Raw genomic sequence first — 18,785 nt, 5'->3', positions numbered from 1 at the left:
GTACTATGGCGCGCAGTATTTTGGCTGTGGGTAGTCCTGAACGAAAACGAAAATTAAATTGTGTGTCAGCGACGCTGATCTCCCCCCCCCCCCCCCCCCCTATTAGAAAATGCCAGCTGCCTCCCTGCGGCGCTATGACAATTGCGAGTTCTCTTTATTCTGATCAATAAAGCCTCGTCTCTATTTGCTGCTATATGGACAAACGTGATTATCCGAGCTGCGGTACCACCACAAGATTGGGAACAGAATAGAGCCCGCTTCGCGTTGATTCTTGGCGTCACCAAAAAAGAAAATAGGGCCGTGATAAAGCCCGTACCAGCGAAAGCTTGCACTACTTATGGTCTGCACTCCCAATGGAGATGATTGAGGGATCAACGTCACTGGTCCACTATTTAATATTACTGTCGCTGCTGTCATACTGGGCGCCGCCCGCAGCGCCAAAGTACTGTAGGCTAAAGCACCCAAAACGATTTTGTTTAAGGAGTTTTTCTTGAGCTAATGATATGACTCTGAGTCCTCGATTCTCGAATTGAAGTGCTTCCTCTATAAGTAATAATTAAAGGATCATTCAGGATGTGCTTATAACTTGTCGGCCATATTCTTCACGCTACCGATTTCCTAGTAATCACAAAGACACATAACGTCATAGAATATCGGGAAATATTATTACAAAATTATTCTTTTTTTTATAAAATTCCGTGTAGCTGACACAGACACTGTACTTGCGACATGAAGTCACATAACAACAAAATGATAAAGAAACGGTTAGCTAGGACTAGGAGAAATATCTTTTATTGAACACCGCGAAACTGATAAAGAACGAATACAACGATTCAAAATTGATAAATAGAACATAGTATACATATTGCCGATGCACAAACCATGGTGGGTAATCGAGCCTCTTGCACTAAAGTAATGACCGGTAAGGACACATTTCCTTCAGAAGTTCTTTTTCCGACACTTCGCTTCTGCAAACTCATTACAGTAGTAAAGATTATATATTTTTTACGTGTTCTTTTTCTATGGTCCGTATCGCCAAGTTTGACAGGATTCCATCACTCATGGTGGGGCGCAGAGACTTCTTGGTCAGCTTTAACTTGGAAAAGTTCCTTTCGCATGATGCAACTGACGCGGAGATCGTGAAGAACAAGCGAAAGATAACAGTAAGTAAGAAGTTCCATTTGGCGATAAACTCCAGGAACTCCAGGCACCGAGTCTGAAGACGATCCAGAGAATCCCATTCGCGACTTTTCACGGCCGCACTTATGCAATGTCGCTCTCAACGAACGCTTCGCCGTAAACGCGAGCGCCGGGAGTGCTCGTTGAACGCCCTCTTGCTGCTGTCTTTGTTCGTCTTCGCTGCGCGTTCGGAACGAAAGAGGGACCCAAGAGCCCCAACGCCTTATAACGCCTGACTGTATGTTTAGCGACGCCTGCTCCCAGAATGAACGCATGACACGAGCGCACCCCCACATGAAACGTTCCGCTAAGGCGAGTAGTTCAGCCCCACTCATCGAGGAAATTTTCTACTCGCTTTATGAAATAAATGTTTATTCTCTCTCAGCGACCATTTTGCGAAGTAATTTTTTTAGCCCGCACATTCGCGCAATTATTTCGTGGGGTGTTGATAGAGCTGCAACCGATAATTCTGAGGCGCAACCCATCGGGTACATGAGCTCGGGCTACTGGATAGCGGAGCATTCTTTGCTATTTGTGCCCAGTCAAGCCGGCGGAAAGACGGGTGTCTTCAGACGTATATCTTGGGCTTAACCTTACCTAAGCCACAGCCATTTTTTTTTTCAAAACACAAACTTGACAACATGTGTGCGTCTATTCAGGTGGGCTTGGCAGCTGCGCCACAGCTCAGAGCAGTCACCCGCTTGCCTTTGCCATGCAGGTGTTCGCGGTTGCAAGCTCGCAAGTCCTCTTGCATACATTATCTTCGGCCATCAGGGAAACGACTTCGATATATCTGTTCCGAGGAAACGCAAATGAAATGGACGCTTGCCACACAGCAACGACCCGCACCTTAACCGGCCAGATGGCGCTGACGTTGGAACACTGGCAAACCACAGGTGATGTCTACCTTCCAGAAGCGCTTGGGTTCAAAGTGGACGGAGGCGTCAACCGGTGATAGACGAGACATCTAGAGCAAGAGACATTTAGAGTGTTGGTGTAAAGTAAGTGGGGAAGAGATTGATACCACCGGATCTCTTACAGTCATGGCTAGCGGTACAAGGCAGATTTGGAAGGGAGAAAAAAATATTAAGGAAATGTATACAAAAATGTTAAATAAAAACATGTATAGCGTACCTGAATAAATCAAGCAGGCTAAGGTGACTATTTGTCGCCACCCCACTTCAAACGTGCTGCCATTAATTCATCATGATCATCATGGATCCTCGCTTCACCGTGGGAGGCCACATCGCCCAGAACATCAATGAGCCCTACAGCTACAAAAGAGCTGCGACCAGCGGTGGCACTTATTGGGCTTGGCAGCTCTGCCATAGCTCAGAGCAGTCACCCGCTTGCCTTTGGCATGCAGGTTAGTAAGCCATGTACTCTTCTCACGAAAAAAATCGAGCACTTATTTTTCACTGCAGCTGCCGAGCCCACATTGTTGTTTTCTCATTGTTGCTGAGCGCATTGATGTTGTCCATTTTTTGCTTATGCAGTCAGGCGATGTTGAAGCCAATACGGGTCCTGTGAATGCCACTATTGGGGGCGAGCTCTACCACTGGGAAAGCTGGCTCCGCCGTCGCCATGACGTCATTTGAGGGATCACGTGGACACAGCGTCAGCTGCTTCGGAAGTGCCGAAGCCAGCTGAAAACGAAAGTCCCAGCTGCGCTGCGGTTCTAATTAAGTGATGAGATTTTCCCGCTTTGGGTGCGCGTTCGACATCACTTGAAAGCCGTATAATAGGTAATGGCTGCCTTTGAAGGCGTCCAACATTGTAGGCAACTGCTCGGTGTCTCAGTGCCGGACGTACACAACGGAGCCCGGTGTCCGCCTTATTCACACGTACCCGCAGGACAAAAAGCTGCGTGAAGTTTGGATCGCAAAACTTAGAAAAGTTAACCAGCCATCGGGTGAAACTTCGTCGTGCAGCAGGCACTTCCGCGAGGAAGATTTCTGATACGGTGTCGAGGCTGTGATGTTCGGAGAGTAGCAGAATTAAGTGCGCACTGAGACCCCCCGCACGCGCTGCCGGCTAATGTCATGAAGCTTGGGTCTATGAACTTGTTGATGCTAGACACTCACAAGTTCACCGGAATGGAAAGGGAACGCTAAAAATACATTAAAAAAGGCATGGTATATGATCATGCTTGTGTAGCACCAATGAAATGTACGGGATTTAGAAAAAGAAGCAACGGGTAATTGCTCGTTGAGAAGACCAATAAACATACAATGCGACGCAACATGAGAAATGATGATATTGAAATGTCCAAGACTTTAGAAGAAAAGAAAAGGAAAAGATTGAATTATCGCGATGGCGTATCACAAGTCGACCTAAGCTCACGGCACGGTGCGACTTCAAACGCGATCGCAGCGAAAGCGTAACATTATGCACTGACATGCATGCAGACGCGCAGTCGGTTGCCGCTAACCCGTGCGATCGTTGCATTGAGGCATCATTCTGTTATGCTCCATCTGGTTATACAGACAGCCTACTATAAGAGAAAGAGAATAACTTGATTGAATTGGGGAATGTGGGATAGGGGATTAGGAGCTTGATGGGTGGTGCCCCAAGTCCAGGGCTCCACTGGCTTCTGCCGCTAGCTGAACGTGACCAAGAGCCTTCTGCACCTTCGGGTCTGAACTGGCGAGTTGTGCCTCCCATTGCTCCAGTGTGTTGGCTAGATTATACCTAACTAAGTAGGCATTTAAATTCGGGGGTCTATATTGGCATCCCCATGAGATGTGGTACAAAGATGGTTGCGAGTCGCTACACCACGGACAGGCACGAAGTACATCGTTGGGAAAATTTTGCTCAATCTTAATAAATTTCGGTAGGCCCCCATTTGAATCCTGCAGGGATGTATTGCGTCTTCCCCTTACAAAGATGTGTGGGGGGGGCGCCGCATCTTTGCCGCATGCCGTGCTGGTGAGCAAGAATATCGCGTGGTGCCATACGTGCCGGATCGTCATCCTTCTCCACGCGATGGCTTTCCTGTGAAGTGGCGGGTTCTGAATGGACAGGCGATGGTTGCTCTGCTCCGTTCGTGAGCTCTCGAGCTAGAGCTATAAGAACACATTTCACATAGTTTGCTCTCGCCTACTGCCGCTCTTTCACGCAAGAAGCCGGTTAGGGTGATTCCATCGCGGCGACCGCGCGCAGTGGGCGTTCACTGTATCATACTCGGTAAAGAGATAGCGTCGGTAAACCATTCTGTGGTTTCTGTTTGCGTATGATTGTTATTTTGACAGTAAAATGCTTCTGTCATTTCCAGAGTACTTACAGAAATGTCCAGGAGGGCTCCCGCATCGTGTTTTTATTGAGCGCCGACAGCCAAACCTATGAGGAGCGCACCGCGTTATCCCTGATGTTACGCAAGCGAGGCGCTCCTGACAGGTGGCGACTCTGTAAGCCCTCGCCGCCAATACTAGCTGAACTGCGAAAAATATCAGCTGGCCAATTAAAATTGATTTCGGGAGTAAGACCTCAAAAAACAACTGCTAACGACAGATCATACTATCACCCAGTTGAGTCAGCGAAAGAACAGTGTAGAAAAACATTGCCAGAGCCTTGTGTTACTTCGCACTGACATAGAAAACGTACGGACCACCACTACCAAGGCAGCGCAGCACGTTTGTGACGTCGATGGGTGTCTTGACGATGCCGAAAATGGATCACGGCGAAATAACTTAATTTTGTATGGCCTTCCCGGCTCTAACAATTCAGAAAGGTGCGCCCAATCCGAGGAAGTGGTCATATGGCATTGTCAGGAACTGTAAGCCTTTACCTTAGATCCCAAAAAAATAGAACGGGCCGTCGTCTTGGCCGCCACTCTACCGGGTGATGTCGCCCCATTATCGTTAAGTTTTGTTTTTACAAAACGAAAGCAGGGGGCCACTCTTTCCAACGAGCGAAAAATAAAAGGAACGAATTTCGGCATTTCACAGCACTATTCCCGTTCTGTCAGAGACGCGCGCAGGCATTTGATTGCTTTCGCCAGAGGGAAATCTTGCCGAGTTTCCGTACATTTCAAAGCCCTTTCAACTGGTTCGAAAAAAAATATACTTATGACGAGGTCTCGGAAATGGTAAAGGAAGTTGCATAGCAATCCACTCAGAATAAGAAGAAAACGCATCCCTCCAAGGTTTCTCGAGCTAATGTTACATTCTCTGTAATCTTTACTAATATACGCAGCTTCCTGTCGAAGCGGGAAGTTGTGTCCAATAGCGTTTTGTCATCTGCCAGTAATGTGTTTATATTAACAGAAACATGGCTACGTGGCGATATTAGCGACGCAGAAGGTCTTGCCGATTTGCCTAGTTTCAACTTTTATCGCAAAGATCATCGTGATGCACGCAGGGGTGGAGTACTTGCGGCGGTGAATAAGCAACTACTATGTTCAGTATTTCATATCGATTCGGATATCAGTATGTTATGGGTAGTTTGCCGTTCTGCACCGAGAACCGTACTTTTAGGCATCCCTTATAGGCCGCCTGGAACTAATCCGGATTTCGCCAGCAAATGTAACAATGTTATAAGCATCCTTAAGGGAGTACATCAGAAGGCAGAGATCGTTCTGTTTGGCGATTTTAGTTATCGTGGTATAGACTGGCGTAACAACTTAACTTTATCAAGGAGCCCAGAAAAACGAATTTTATTGATGTCTTTCGTAACTTGAATCTGTCGCAACAAATATATATATGATCCAACACTAGTTACGCAAACTCCCCAAACTACTAAGACTTCATACTAACCAACAATCCCAACAGCGTGTCATTTATAACATATCTCAAGGAAATAAGCGACCAGAAGCTTGCCCATGCCACTTTTAATTTTGTTCTGCTAACACGTGAAATTTATAAGAAAACCAATTACGAAGATATATGCCAGTTACGAAAAAATTAATAAGGATCTAATCAGTTTATTTTCTTTATTCGAAACAGCTTTTCCGTAGCATTCTGTATGAGAAGACTGGTTGCTATTCAAGAACAAAGTACGTGAATTAATTGAGAAATATACACCGGTACGCAGCTTCCGTGCTAATAAAGACAAGCCATAGTTCAATCAATCACTGAAACGACTAGAGAGTAAGTAACCAAAACCTAATTTCCGAGATGCTAAACTGCGACAGAGCCCAAGTGGCTGGGACAAATACTATTCAGTGGAAACCGCATACGCCGCAGCAATACGCAACGCTAAGCACAACTTTTTTCACAATGACCTTCCTAATATGTCGCCACGTAATCCGCAACAGTTTTGGCCCGTGGTGAACTCAGAACGCAAATGAACATTTACACTTGCTGAGAAGCAAAATGGGGTTGTAAGTGATGCAGAAAGTGTAAACGTAATTCACATCGCTTTTGCAAGCGTATTCACTCATAAGTGTGACATGCTTTCTTAGAATGAACTGCCACCAGTGAACTATGCCCCAGATTGTATTTTCCACAAATGGTGTATCGTCTCAGATTAAACGTCTTAACAGCACATCGTCAGCTGGCTTCGATTAAATTAATTCGGAGTTTTTACTAAATACCAAGAACATTTCTGCAAACATCCTGTGTGCTTTGTATTCTCAGTCCCTTTCGACAGGTCACATATCTGATGACTGGAAAGCGGGAAAGGTCATTCCCATCCATGAATCGGGTTACAGGCAGTCACCGTTGAATTATCGTCCAATATATTTAACAAGTCCATCCTGCAGAATCATGGAACATGTCAATTATTAGGAAATCATCAACTTCCGAAGTTTGAAGAATGTCTTTAATTCTTAACAGCAGGGTTTTCGCAAAGGTTTGCCTTGTGAAATTCAGCTAGCTAACTTTCTTCAACATTCACATCTAAATTTGGACTATAATCAAGCAACTGATGCCATCTTAGATTTGGCGAGGGCTTTCGATAAAGTGTCTCATCAACGTCTAATTACACTTCCTGGCCTAAACACTCACGCTATCGTCCTTAACTGGATGGAAGCTTTTCAGAGTAATCATTCCCAATCCGTCTTTGTTAACGAGCTCATTTGTAACACTCTTCCAGTAACGTCCAGTGTTCCCTAGGGGTCGACGCTGAGGCCCATGCTGTTCCTTATATAGGTAAATTACTTGCCTTTAAATGTGTCATGTCAGATCCGTAACTTTGGGGACGACTGCGCCATTTATCGCACTATCACTCGCCATTCTTCGCAGCAAGCTCTTCAAAATAATTTTAACTGTATTCAAGTATGGTGTGACTGGTGGCCCACGACCCTTAACCCCACTAAATGTAAATCAGTTTGTTTTTCGCGTCGTCGTAACCCATTATCTTTTCCTTACGCTGTCGGTAACGTTAATGTGGAGAGTGTCGAAACATATAAGCACTTAGGACTAAAATTTTCATGTGATCTAAAATGGTGCACACATAGTAACGTCTGTTAACAAAAGACTCGGATTTCTAAAACGTCATCTTTGACATGCGCCTGAGCACTTTAAGTTGCTGACTTACAAAGCTATTATCAGACCAAAACTTGAATACGCCGCTGTCATCTGGAGTCCGCTCAAGGTGCACCTTATATATACACTTGAGGCAGTGCAGAATCGAGAAGCCCGATTATTTCATTCATCCTATTGGAGCCATACCAGTGCATCATTCTTAAAAGCAGAATCGTCTCTATTGTCTCTCGCACTTCGTCGCCGCATCGCATCTGTAGCCCTGTTCCATACGTTGTATTACAGCACCCATGACTGCCTGAGCTTTATCGTCGCACCAGCCCGCATATCTCACCGTACAGGCCGTGCTCTTCAAGTCGCTCGGCCACGCAGCCGCAGTGCTACATTCTCCGTCATTTTTTTTTCACGCGAAGCATCTGATTGGAATGATCTTTCCCACAGCATTGCCGCTATCACCGGTCCGACAATAATTCTTCAAACTGTAACAGACCATTTTTCGCGGAATTAACATGTGGTTAGCTTTGTTAAAAATTTTCTGCATATTCACTCCTTAGGTAACACTCCCTGGAGGGGTCCTTAAGCTAATCAAAGGAAATGGAAACTGCTGAGGCCAGGTCTGCGCGTCAGAACGCTGGATGTTCGATCAAGCCCAATTCCAGGTTTACGCCCCGTGGTTTTGGGGTCGTTCACGAAGGCTCACATTTTTGTGGTAAAGTATAAACTCGCCAGACCCGGTGGTGCCTCAACGTATGCCTCAAGGAACGCCACAGTGCGCCCACCCAGCTGACGTCTATCTAGTCAGTGTCGCACTTGTGGTTGCGTACCGCTTTTAGACAGCACCGCTATTATCATGAGGCACAGCGAGCAGCGTACGCACGAGATAGCTGAACCTTTTCTTATCGATAAGCATGCGCACGAATGTGCAAGTCATCCCTCGATCACAGGACGAATGAAACTTTTTCAATCAGCTGCTTTGATGAAACGTGATGTTTGCGATGCTCTGGTAGAAGGTGTTGATTTTATTTATTGTTTTCCCGCTTTTCTTTGCATTGACCACGTGTTTGCATTAAAGCTTTTTAAGGCGCAAGTGTTAGGTGTCTATGTTGGTGCCCTTGGCGAAACTGTGCCGTGACGAAAAATGGCCGACGACGAAAGGCGTAGAAACACACAAAGAAATGCTCGGATTGATGTCACATTTCTAATTTCTTGTAACCAATCGTTAGGAACGAATAATAAACTTGAACTGAAGTTCCCGTAGACAAAGTAAATAAGTGGCTTTGAAAAGAATATTTAGCACATTTCCATCTGGAATCGAACCTGGGCCTCCGGAGTGCGAGCGAGCACGCTTCCCTGAAGCGGCGACTGCTCCGCGGTTCTGGCTCCCTAAAGGTGTGCCTAGTGTGTGTCTGATTGCACACGCCACGTCGCAGCCATCTCGCTGACTAGTGCGTGCGTCATCGGGTGGTGCACGTGACAGCGGGGAGGTGGTGGCGCACGTCACGAGTGCGCGTCGATGACCTTCCGAGGTCTGCAAACGGTGTAATGCCTTTGCATTTCTACACCTAAGCAGTTTTAAGTGTCTGCCGAATTTTTTTATTTATTTAATGAATACTAAAGAATCTTCGGTCCAAGCAGGGGTAGCCCTTTTAATTTTGCAACCATGATACAAAAAGCGACAGTGGAAACTGTTTCGAGATTAGTATAAATAGTGACACACAAAATAACAACAATGGAATCTGTTCCAGCATAAGTATAGTAAGACGTAATAAAATACAAAATTAATACAAAACTACAACGGAATATGGTTCTAGATTAGTGTAATAATAGCGCCACAATAACACAAATGTGTAATGGTGCAACAATTTTGGTGTGGTAGGAGAGGCAAAGAAGATGCCTGGAATAATTCGTTCATTCCAATCTAAGACCGTCCGTAGAAAATAGGAACACTTATAAGTGTCAGTTCTAGCAAAATAATGTTTGAGAGAGTTAGCCTGATGGTGTTTAGTGGATCTGGTTAGTAAGGGCGATAGATACGGTGATGAATCTATCGCAAGCAGTGAGAGGAAGTCAATTCTGAACTTTTTGTGAAGGGATTGAAGAAGGGGAATGTCATTGGCTCTAACACAGAGTCAGTTCATGAAAATTTGTTCTAAATAAACCGGACTGCTTTACTCTGTATTCTTTCAAGGCACTCACTGTTTAGCTTAGCATATGTGTCCCATAGTAAACTGGCGTGTTCTAGTTTGCGACTGAATGAGGAATAATAGCATAGTAATTTAACATTACTTCGGGAGGGTTGAACTATGCTTTAGAAAGAGCTTTGGAGAGGCAGATGAGTAAATATTAACATGTATATTCAAGGATAAGTTAGTTGTTGATTTAGCACCTAAGTATTAAGAATGTGGTGGGTGCATTGCATAGCCCGAGTGGCATCACTTTAAACTGATGGAGCCCATCAGGCATAATAAACGCCGTCTTTTCACGATCCATGTCGTCAAGTGCAATCTGCCAATAGCCGAAGGACTATCTAACGAAGGTCTATCTAAGAAAAATACTTGGAACAAATTAGACAGTCAAGGTCATCAACTATCCGAGATAAGGAGTACATGGCTTTTTTTTGTTACTTGGTTAAGATTATATACAGAAACGCCCGCAGTACCTTCTTTCTAACGAGCACCACAGGACATAGAGATGCCCAAGAGCGTGAAAAAGGTATTGAAGCGTATATATATATATATATATATATATATATTGTTACAAGCACGGGAAAAAGGGGTTTATTCAAGCGTGCGAGAGCGGGAACGGCAGGCTACGAACAGCAGGAATGGCCGCTGCACAGTCTTCGTCCTCCTCTTCCCCTCTCTTCTTGATCCCTGCGTCCCTTTGACGCGCTTGGACGTAACATTCCTCCCCTCGCAGACAAAGCCCCCTGGGCGAGTCAACTAGCCGGTCGTGGCGTGCATGATTTCAACCGTGCGACATGCGCGACTTGTGTCCTAGCAGAACGTCGACCAGTGTTCGTGAGGCGCGCGAGAGTATAGTTCACTTCGCTGACTTTGTCGATGACAACATACGGTCCATCGTAGTTTGCCAGCAGCTTTTGACGCAAACCGCGCTTCCTTGTGGGAGTCCAAAGCCAAACGAGATCACCAGGGTTATATGTAACTGGCCGATGTCGTGCGTCGTAGCGGGCTTTGGAGTGTTCTTGTGATGCCAAAGTCCGAAGACGCGCAAGTCTCCGAGCCTCTTCAGCGAGGCACAGCGTATCGGCGACCGTAGGATTGTCGTGGTGGTAAAAAGGGAGGACAGTGTCGAGCGTATACCGGGGCGGCCGAGCATATAGAAGGAAGAAGGGGCTGTAGCCGGTTGTCTCGTGCTTGGCGGTGTTGTATGCATAAGTAATAAACGGTAGCACTTCATCCCAATTCTTGTGATCGGACGCGACATACATGGAAAGCATATTTGTGATCGTGCGATTAGTGCGCTCAGTGAGGCCGTTCGTTTGCGGATGATATGGCGTCGAGTGCCTGAGGTGCGAGTTACACAAACGCACAAGCTCTTCCACTATATCCGCCGTGAATTGACGTCCCCGGTCGCTTATGATAACACCAGGTGGTCCATGTCGTAGAACAATAGCGTGAAGTAAGAAAAGCGACACTTCGGTGGCAGTTGCTGATGGTATAGCCGCCGTCTCGCAATAGCGTGTGAAATAGTCGGCGCAGACAATTATCCAGCGGTTCCCCTTAGATGACTTTGGAAAAGGGCCTAACAGATCAATTCCAACTTGCCGAAAGGGTGAGCTGGAAGGCGGCACAGGTTGAAGGAGACCAGATGGGGCAGTGGTTGGGCGTTTCCGACGCTGGCACTGTATGCAGCTGGCGACATAAAACTCAACCGAATGTCGCATCCGGGGCCAGTAAAAGCGTTCTTGAATGCGATAAAGTGTGCGCACAGTGCCTAAGTGCCCGGAGGTAGGGTCATCGTGCATAGCCTGAAGGATTGCTGGCCGGAGACGCTCTGGCACCACTAGAAGGAAGCGTGCACCCGTGCTTGAGTAGTTCCTTTGGTACAGGAGCCCGTCACGTACACAGTAGCTGCTTGTTGCACTTGAATGGGCAGAAGTAAAGAGTGGCTCCAATTTGGTGTCTGTCCGTTGTTCTGTTTTGAACGCATCAATATCTGGAAAAGCGGGTGTCACAGAAGCGACGAGATGATCAAAATCGTCTGCGTCGCAGTCTGTCGTGGCAAGCGGCATACGGGAAAGGCAGTCTGCGTCAGCGTGTTTTCGGCCACTCTTGTAGGAAACAGTGAAGTTATATTCCTGCAACCTCAAAGCCCAGCGCGCAAGGCGACCACAAGGGTCGCGAAGGTTCACGAGCCAGCACAGGGAATGGTGGTCTGTGACGACTTGGAATGGGCGTCCGTACAAGTACGAGCGAAATCGCTGAACCGCAAAGATTACAGCGAGGCATTCTTGCTCTGTCACCGTGTAATTCCGTTCAGGTTTGCTTAATGAGCGGCTTGCATAAGCAATCACGTGCTGACGGTCGTCATAGCGTTGGACCAATACGGCACCCAGACCAACGCCACTAGCATCTGTGTGGATTGCTGTCGGCGCAGTAGGATTGAAGTGGCGAAGGATAGGTCGAGAGGTTAACAGGAACTTTAGCTGACGAAATGCAGAATCGCACTCGGGTGTCCACTCAAACCGTGCGTCTTTATGTAGCAGGTTTGTCAGAGGATAAGCGACGTCAGCAAAACCAGGAATAAATCGGCGAAAGTAAGAGCAAAGACCCAGAAAACTACGAAGTTGCTTCACTGACTGCGGTGCACTGAATGCCTCGACAGCTGCCGTCTTGAGGGGATCAGGCCGGATACCGTCTTTGTCAACAAGATGACCCAGCACAAGGGTTTGACGGTCACCAAATTTACATTTCTTGGAGTTCAGAACCAGGCCGGCGTTTTTGATGCAGTTGAGGACAATATCCAGGCGCGTATTGTGCTCATTGAATGTGCGCCCGAATATAACAACGTCGTCAAGATAGCACATACAGATGTTCCATTTTAACCCACGCAGAATGGTGTCCATGAACCTTTCAAAGGTTGCTGGAGCGTTGCACAACCCAAATGGCATCACATTGAATTCGAATAATCCATCCGGGGTTATGAAGGCTGTTTTCTCTCTGTCGGTCGGGTGTATCGGGATTTGCCAATATCCTGAGCGCAGGTCCACTGAAGAAAAATAAGAGGCCGAATGAAGGCAATCGATTGCATCATCTATCCGGGGCAGCGGGTAGACATCCTTCTTAGTCACGGCGTTTAATTTTCGATAATCGACGCAAAATCTCCAGTTACCGTCTTTCTTTCTGACGAGTATGACCGGAGCTGCCCAAGGACTCGAGGACTCTTGTATTATCCCATTTCTTATCATGTCGCTCACTTGTTCCCCGATTATCTTGCGCTCGTTAAGCGACACGCGATAAGGCTTTTGCCTGATCGGGCGCGCAGATCCCGTATCGATAGTATGGCGCGTTCGTGACTCGGGAATCGAGAACGCTTTGTCCGGCTGCGCAAAGTCAAACACTGACAGATGCTTAGAAAGCGTATCCACCAAGGTATGGCGCTCCCTTGTGCTGAGCGACTTGTTTATCATAGACAGAAGCTTTTTGTCTGAGACTTGCCGAAGGTCAGCAGGTTCACACGGCGAGTCTGTTAGTACGGCTACGGACGAAGACGTGTATTCTGTAAAGTAGGCGAGTTTCAAGCCGTCTGGAAGCAGGACGGGTTCTGCCGAGCAGTTGGCCGTCCACAAGCCAGCTCGCCCGTTGCCGATGGATACCACACAATGAGGGACAAAAACGTTCTTCTTCACACAATTTAGATGCATTGGCTCTACAGAGGCATCGAAACTGTCTGGAACTGCACCGCGACATACAACCGGCACGCACACCGAGGTGGACGCAGGCACAACAGTATCTGCAGACACACAAAGTTCACCTTGACTGCAAGTCTCCTCTAAGAGCCCGGACGAAACATGGCCATCGACGCAAACTTCCCCCGTGCGACAATCAACAGTCGCACCACACTGCCACAAAAAGTCGATGCCCAAAATCACTTCGTGCGTCGATCGGGGAATAACTACAAACTCCGTCGCGAAAACTCCACCAGCCAGGGACACTTCAGCAGTGCACACACAAACAGGGCGCAACGACTCGCCGCTCACTCCACAAAACGTTGCAGCCTGGTCCCACGGAAATACAACTTTGCGCCCCAACCGACCTTTAAAACCGAGACTCATTACGGATACAGTTGCCCCGGTATCCACTAAAGCCATTGTCGGAACATCATCCACAAGTACATGCACTTTGTTCTTAATCATAGCAACTGCAGGGGGCATTTCTGTCGATAGCACGTGTCGAGCGACCTCACCCCCATCGGCCGCGCTAGCTAGTTTTCCGGTTGTGAAGGCGAGGCTGAGCGGCGCACTGGCGATGGAGATTGACGTAAACGCGGTGCACGAGAAGTTGGCGGTGGCGTCAAACTCCTGTCAGATGCCGGCGAGCGGCTCCGGAAGCTTCTCTGCCAATAATCGTTGCCAGGAGGGACGCCAGCTGACCAAGAGGTGGTGCATGGCTGTCGAGTTGTCCTCGTAGGAGGTGTGGTCCTTGTTGAAGACCCCGATCGACGATTCCACGTTGTTGGGCGACGATTGCAAAATCTCGCTATGTGGCCCGCGACACCGCATTGGAAACACACCGGCAGATGCCGCACATTTCGATGTTCTTGCACGTAGTCACGCATGTTGCTGTCGACTGCATAGCCGGCAGGTGGGTCCCATTCATCATGGCTAGGCATCGGCCGCCCGGAGGCGTGCGTGCGGCGAAAGCGGTGGTCGTAGTCATGATCTTGATAGCTCAGGGTCCCTCTCGTTTGTGGGGTAGACCTATACTCGACGGTCGCTGAGTGAACCGTGGGTTGCCATGCGGTCGAAACGGCCGTGTTTCGCATCTCGTGTGGCAAGTACGCACCAGCGATGCCGGGTGTGCAACGGTACATCTCTTCCCGATGGAGCAACTCTTCGCGAACAATCTGCCGTATTGTTGATGGAAGGTCAACACACGAAGTCGGGTCTACACTTGCCACCGTTGTGACATGAGCCAGGCGACCAAACTTTGGTATTATCCGTCGCATCTTCAGCGTCTCAAAGGTCCTGCAGTGGCGAATGACGTCAGACACGGAATCCAAGCTTTCTTTGCCGATCAAAAAATTGTAGACGTCTTCTGCTATCCCTTTCAACAAATGTCCAACTTTGTCCTCTTCAGACATTTGAGAGTTCACTATTTTGCACAGTTTCAGCACTTCTTCAATATATGTCGTACAGGTCTCGCCGGGAATCTGAGCTCTTTGCGAAAGCGTCTGTTCGGCGCGTTTCTTTTTTGCGCTAGAGTCTCCAAAACACGCTCTGAGCTCCTCTACGAAAAGCTCCCATGAAGTGAGCGTGTCTTCATGATTCTCGTACCAGACGAGTGCTGTGTCGGTAAGGGAAAACACAACATTTGACAACTGTGCGGTCGAGTTCCAACCATTAGATCGGCTCACCCTTCGGTAGTTTGTGAGCCACTCGTCGACATCTTCTCCGGCTTTTCCTCCGAAAGTGAGTGGCACCCGGTAGTATTGCCACGGAACGCCAGGTGCTGGCCTTGAAGCCGCGTCAGAACCTTCGGGAATCTGGCAGGCGTATTCAGTCATGTCAGGTGATGGTGGCGGAAGTCCGGCAAGTCGACGGCTTCGGCGAAGTTGTAGCAGCGTAGGCTCCGTGGTTACGAGGTGTACCCCGCACCGTCCACCAATTTGTTACAAGCACGGGAAAAAGGGGTTTATTCAAGCGTGCGAGAGCGGGAACGGCAGGCTACGAACAGCAGGAATGGCCGCTGCACAGTCTTCGTCCTCCTCTTCCCCTCTCTTCTTGATCCCTGCGTCCCTTTGACGCGCTTGGACGTAACAATATATATATATATATATATATATATATATATATATATATATATATATATATATATATATATATATATATATATATATATATATATATATATATATATATATATACCCACTTTCTTCGCGTTCACCGTCACCAGGGCGCTGGCTGTCGCTGCAGCGCCGAAGATACATTGGCCCCGCCCAGGGCCTGTCTGTAAGTCTATATCCGGCAAACTTAAAAAAGCAGCAACCGGGGTAGGTGCGGTTGCTGCTGGTAGAAATGACGAAGATCCTCCGCCGCCGACAAAGATGCCGAAGAGGCTATGTCGACGGCAAAGCAACGCCACGCCGCTATGAAGACGAAGCTTCGAAGCCAAGACTACGTCGCCTACAGAACTGTCAACGGGACGTAACAATAATGGCACAATGCGACGCAGCCATGATCTGACGCCGCGACCTAACCGTTACGCAAGACAAACAAGCACACGTGTCAATATATATAGGGTGTCTCAGCTAACTTTAGCCAGAGTTTAAAAATATGCAAATGCCACGCAGCTGGACAGAACAAAGGTAATGTTGTTTGGCGTCGCTTGGAGATACTCAAACTATTTCTTTCATTCGCCTAATTAGAGAATTCGTTTTAACTAATTAGTGAACCTCTCAAATAATAAAATTACATTGAAAGTTTCATTTAGAAAATTGTAGAGCCACATGGAAATCTCGTCCTGAGGTGGGCTGAGGAGGTAGCGTAGGCCTACCACGGCAATAGCTAACCGGCAATAGCCGGCAATAGCTAACGTGCAGTGGTGGCGTAGAGGTAGAACACCCGCCTAGCGTGCAAGAGGTCCGTGGTTCGAATCCCGGTGCCGGCAATTTTCCACCGGATTAAAAAAAAATTGCATAAACAGGCCTGGAGTGTGGCCTGATCCCGGTGACCAGAACCGGTAACGCACTCCCTCACCAGAGCAGGATTGACCACCCTGGTGCAGTACTTGGCTACAACCTCCTATATGAACAACACAATCAAACCCCGGCCCTCAGTCCCCAGCAGCTGCGAATCAACTGACCACGGCGGCGGTGAGACCTGCGACGCTGCAGAGGGTGCTAAGAATCACTGGCTCCGGACAGGCCGCTATTGGAATATGAACCTGGTAACGTTTAACGCTAGAACGTTATCTAGTGAGGCGAGTTTAGCAGTGCTATTGGAGGAATTAGAGGGCAGTAAATGGGATATAATAGGGCTCAGTGAAGCTAGAAGGCCAAACGAAGCATATACAGTGCTGAAAAGCGGGCACGTCCTGTGCAGAGAGAAGGGAACTAGGCGTCGGATTCCTGATTAATAAGAATATAGCTGGTAACATACAGGAACTCTATAGCATTAACGATAGGGTGGCAGGTCTCGTTATGAAACTTAATAAGAGGTACAAAATGAAGATTGTACAGGTCTACGCCCCTACATCCAGTCATGATGACCAGGAAGTCCAAAGCTTCTATGAAGACGTGGAATCGGCGATGGGTAGAATGAAAACTAAATACACTATACTAATGGGTGACTGTAATGCCAAGATAGGCAAAAAGCAGGCTGGAGACAAGGCAGTGGGGGAATATGGCATAGGCACTCGGGAATATCAGGGGGTAGTTATTAGTAGAGTTTGCGGAACAGAATAATATGAGGATAATGAATACCTTCTTCCGCAAGCGGGATAGCCGAAAGTGGACGTGGAGGGGCCCGAACGGCGAGACTAGAAATGAAATAGACTTCATACTCTGCGCTAACCCTGGCATCATACAAGATGTGGTCGTGCTCGTCAAGGTGCGCTGCAGTGACCACAGGATGGTAAGAACTCGAATTAGCCTAGACCTGGGAAGGGATCGGAAGAAACTGGTACATAAGAAGCCGATCAATGAGTTAGCGGTAAGAGGGAAAATAGAGAAATTCCAGATCAAGCTTCAGAACAGGTATTCGTCTTTAACTCAGGAAGAGGACCTTAGTGTTGCAGCAATGAATGACAATCTTGTGGACATCATTAAGGAGTGTGCAATGGAAGTCGGTGGTAACTCCGTTAGGCAGGATACCAGTAAATTATCGCAGGGGACGCAGGAGATGCATGCGTTAAGAGACAAAGCCGGCAATACCATTACTAATATGGATGAGATAGCACAAGTGGCTGAGGAGTTCTATAGAGATTTATACAGTACCAGTGCCACCCACGACAATAATGAAAGAGAAAATAGTCTAGAGGAGTTCGAAATCCCACAGGTAACGCCGGAAGAAGTAAAGAAAGCCTTCGGAGATATGCAAAGGGGGAAGGCAGCTGGGGAGGATCAGGTAACAGCAGATTTACTGAAGGATGGTGGGCAGATTGTTCTAGAGAAACTGGCCACCCTGTATACGCAATGCCTCATAACGTCGAGCGTACCGGAATCTTGGAAAAACGCTAACTAATCCTAATCCATAAGAAAGGGGACGCCAAAGACTTGAAAAATTATAGACCGATCAGCTTACTGTCCGTTGCCTACAAACTATTTACTAAGGTAATCGCAAATAGAATCAGGAACTAAGTAACTTAGACTTCTGTCAAGCAAAGGACCAGGCAGGATTCCGTAAAGGCTACTCAACAATAGATCATATTCACACTATCAATCAGGTGATAGAGAAATGTGCAGAATACAACCAACCCTTATATATAGCTTTCATTGATTACGAGAAAGCATTTGATTCTGTCGAAACCTCAGCAGTCATGGAGGCATTACGGAATCAGGCTGTAGACGAGCCATATGTAAAAATACTGAAAAATATCTATAGCGGCTCCACAGCCACCGTAGATTCGCTGATGATATTGCCTTGCTTAGTAACTCAGTGGACCAACTGCAATGCATGCTCACTGACCTGGAGAGGCAAAGCAGAAGAGTGGGTCTAAAAATTAATCTGCAGAAAACTAAAGTAATGTTTAACACTCTCGGAAAAGAACAGCAGTTTACAATAAGCAGCGAGGCACTGGAAGTCGTAAGGGAATACATCTACTTAGGGCAGGTAGTGACTGCGGATCCGGGTCATGAGACAGAAATAATCAGAAGAATAAGAATGGGCTGCGGTGCGTTTGGCAGGCATTCTCAGATCATGAACAGCAAGTTGCCATTATCCCTGAAGAGAAAAGTGTACAATAGCTGTGTCTTACCAGTACTCACCTACGGGGCAGAAAC

Source organism: Dermacentor albipictus, chromosome 9 (assembly GCF_038994185.2).
Source record: "Dermacentor albipictus isolate Rhodes 1998 colony chromosome 9, USDA_Dalb.pri_finalv2, whole genome shotgun sequence".
Taxonomy (NCBI): domain Eukaryota; kingdom Metazoa; phylum Arthropoda; class Arachnida; order Ixodida; family Ixodidae; genus Dermacentor; species Dermacentor albipictus.
This window is presented reverse-complemented; position numbering follows the sequence as displayed.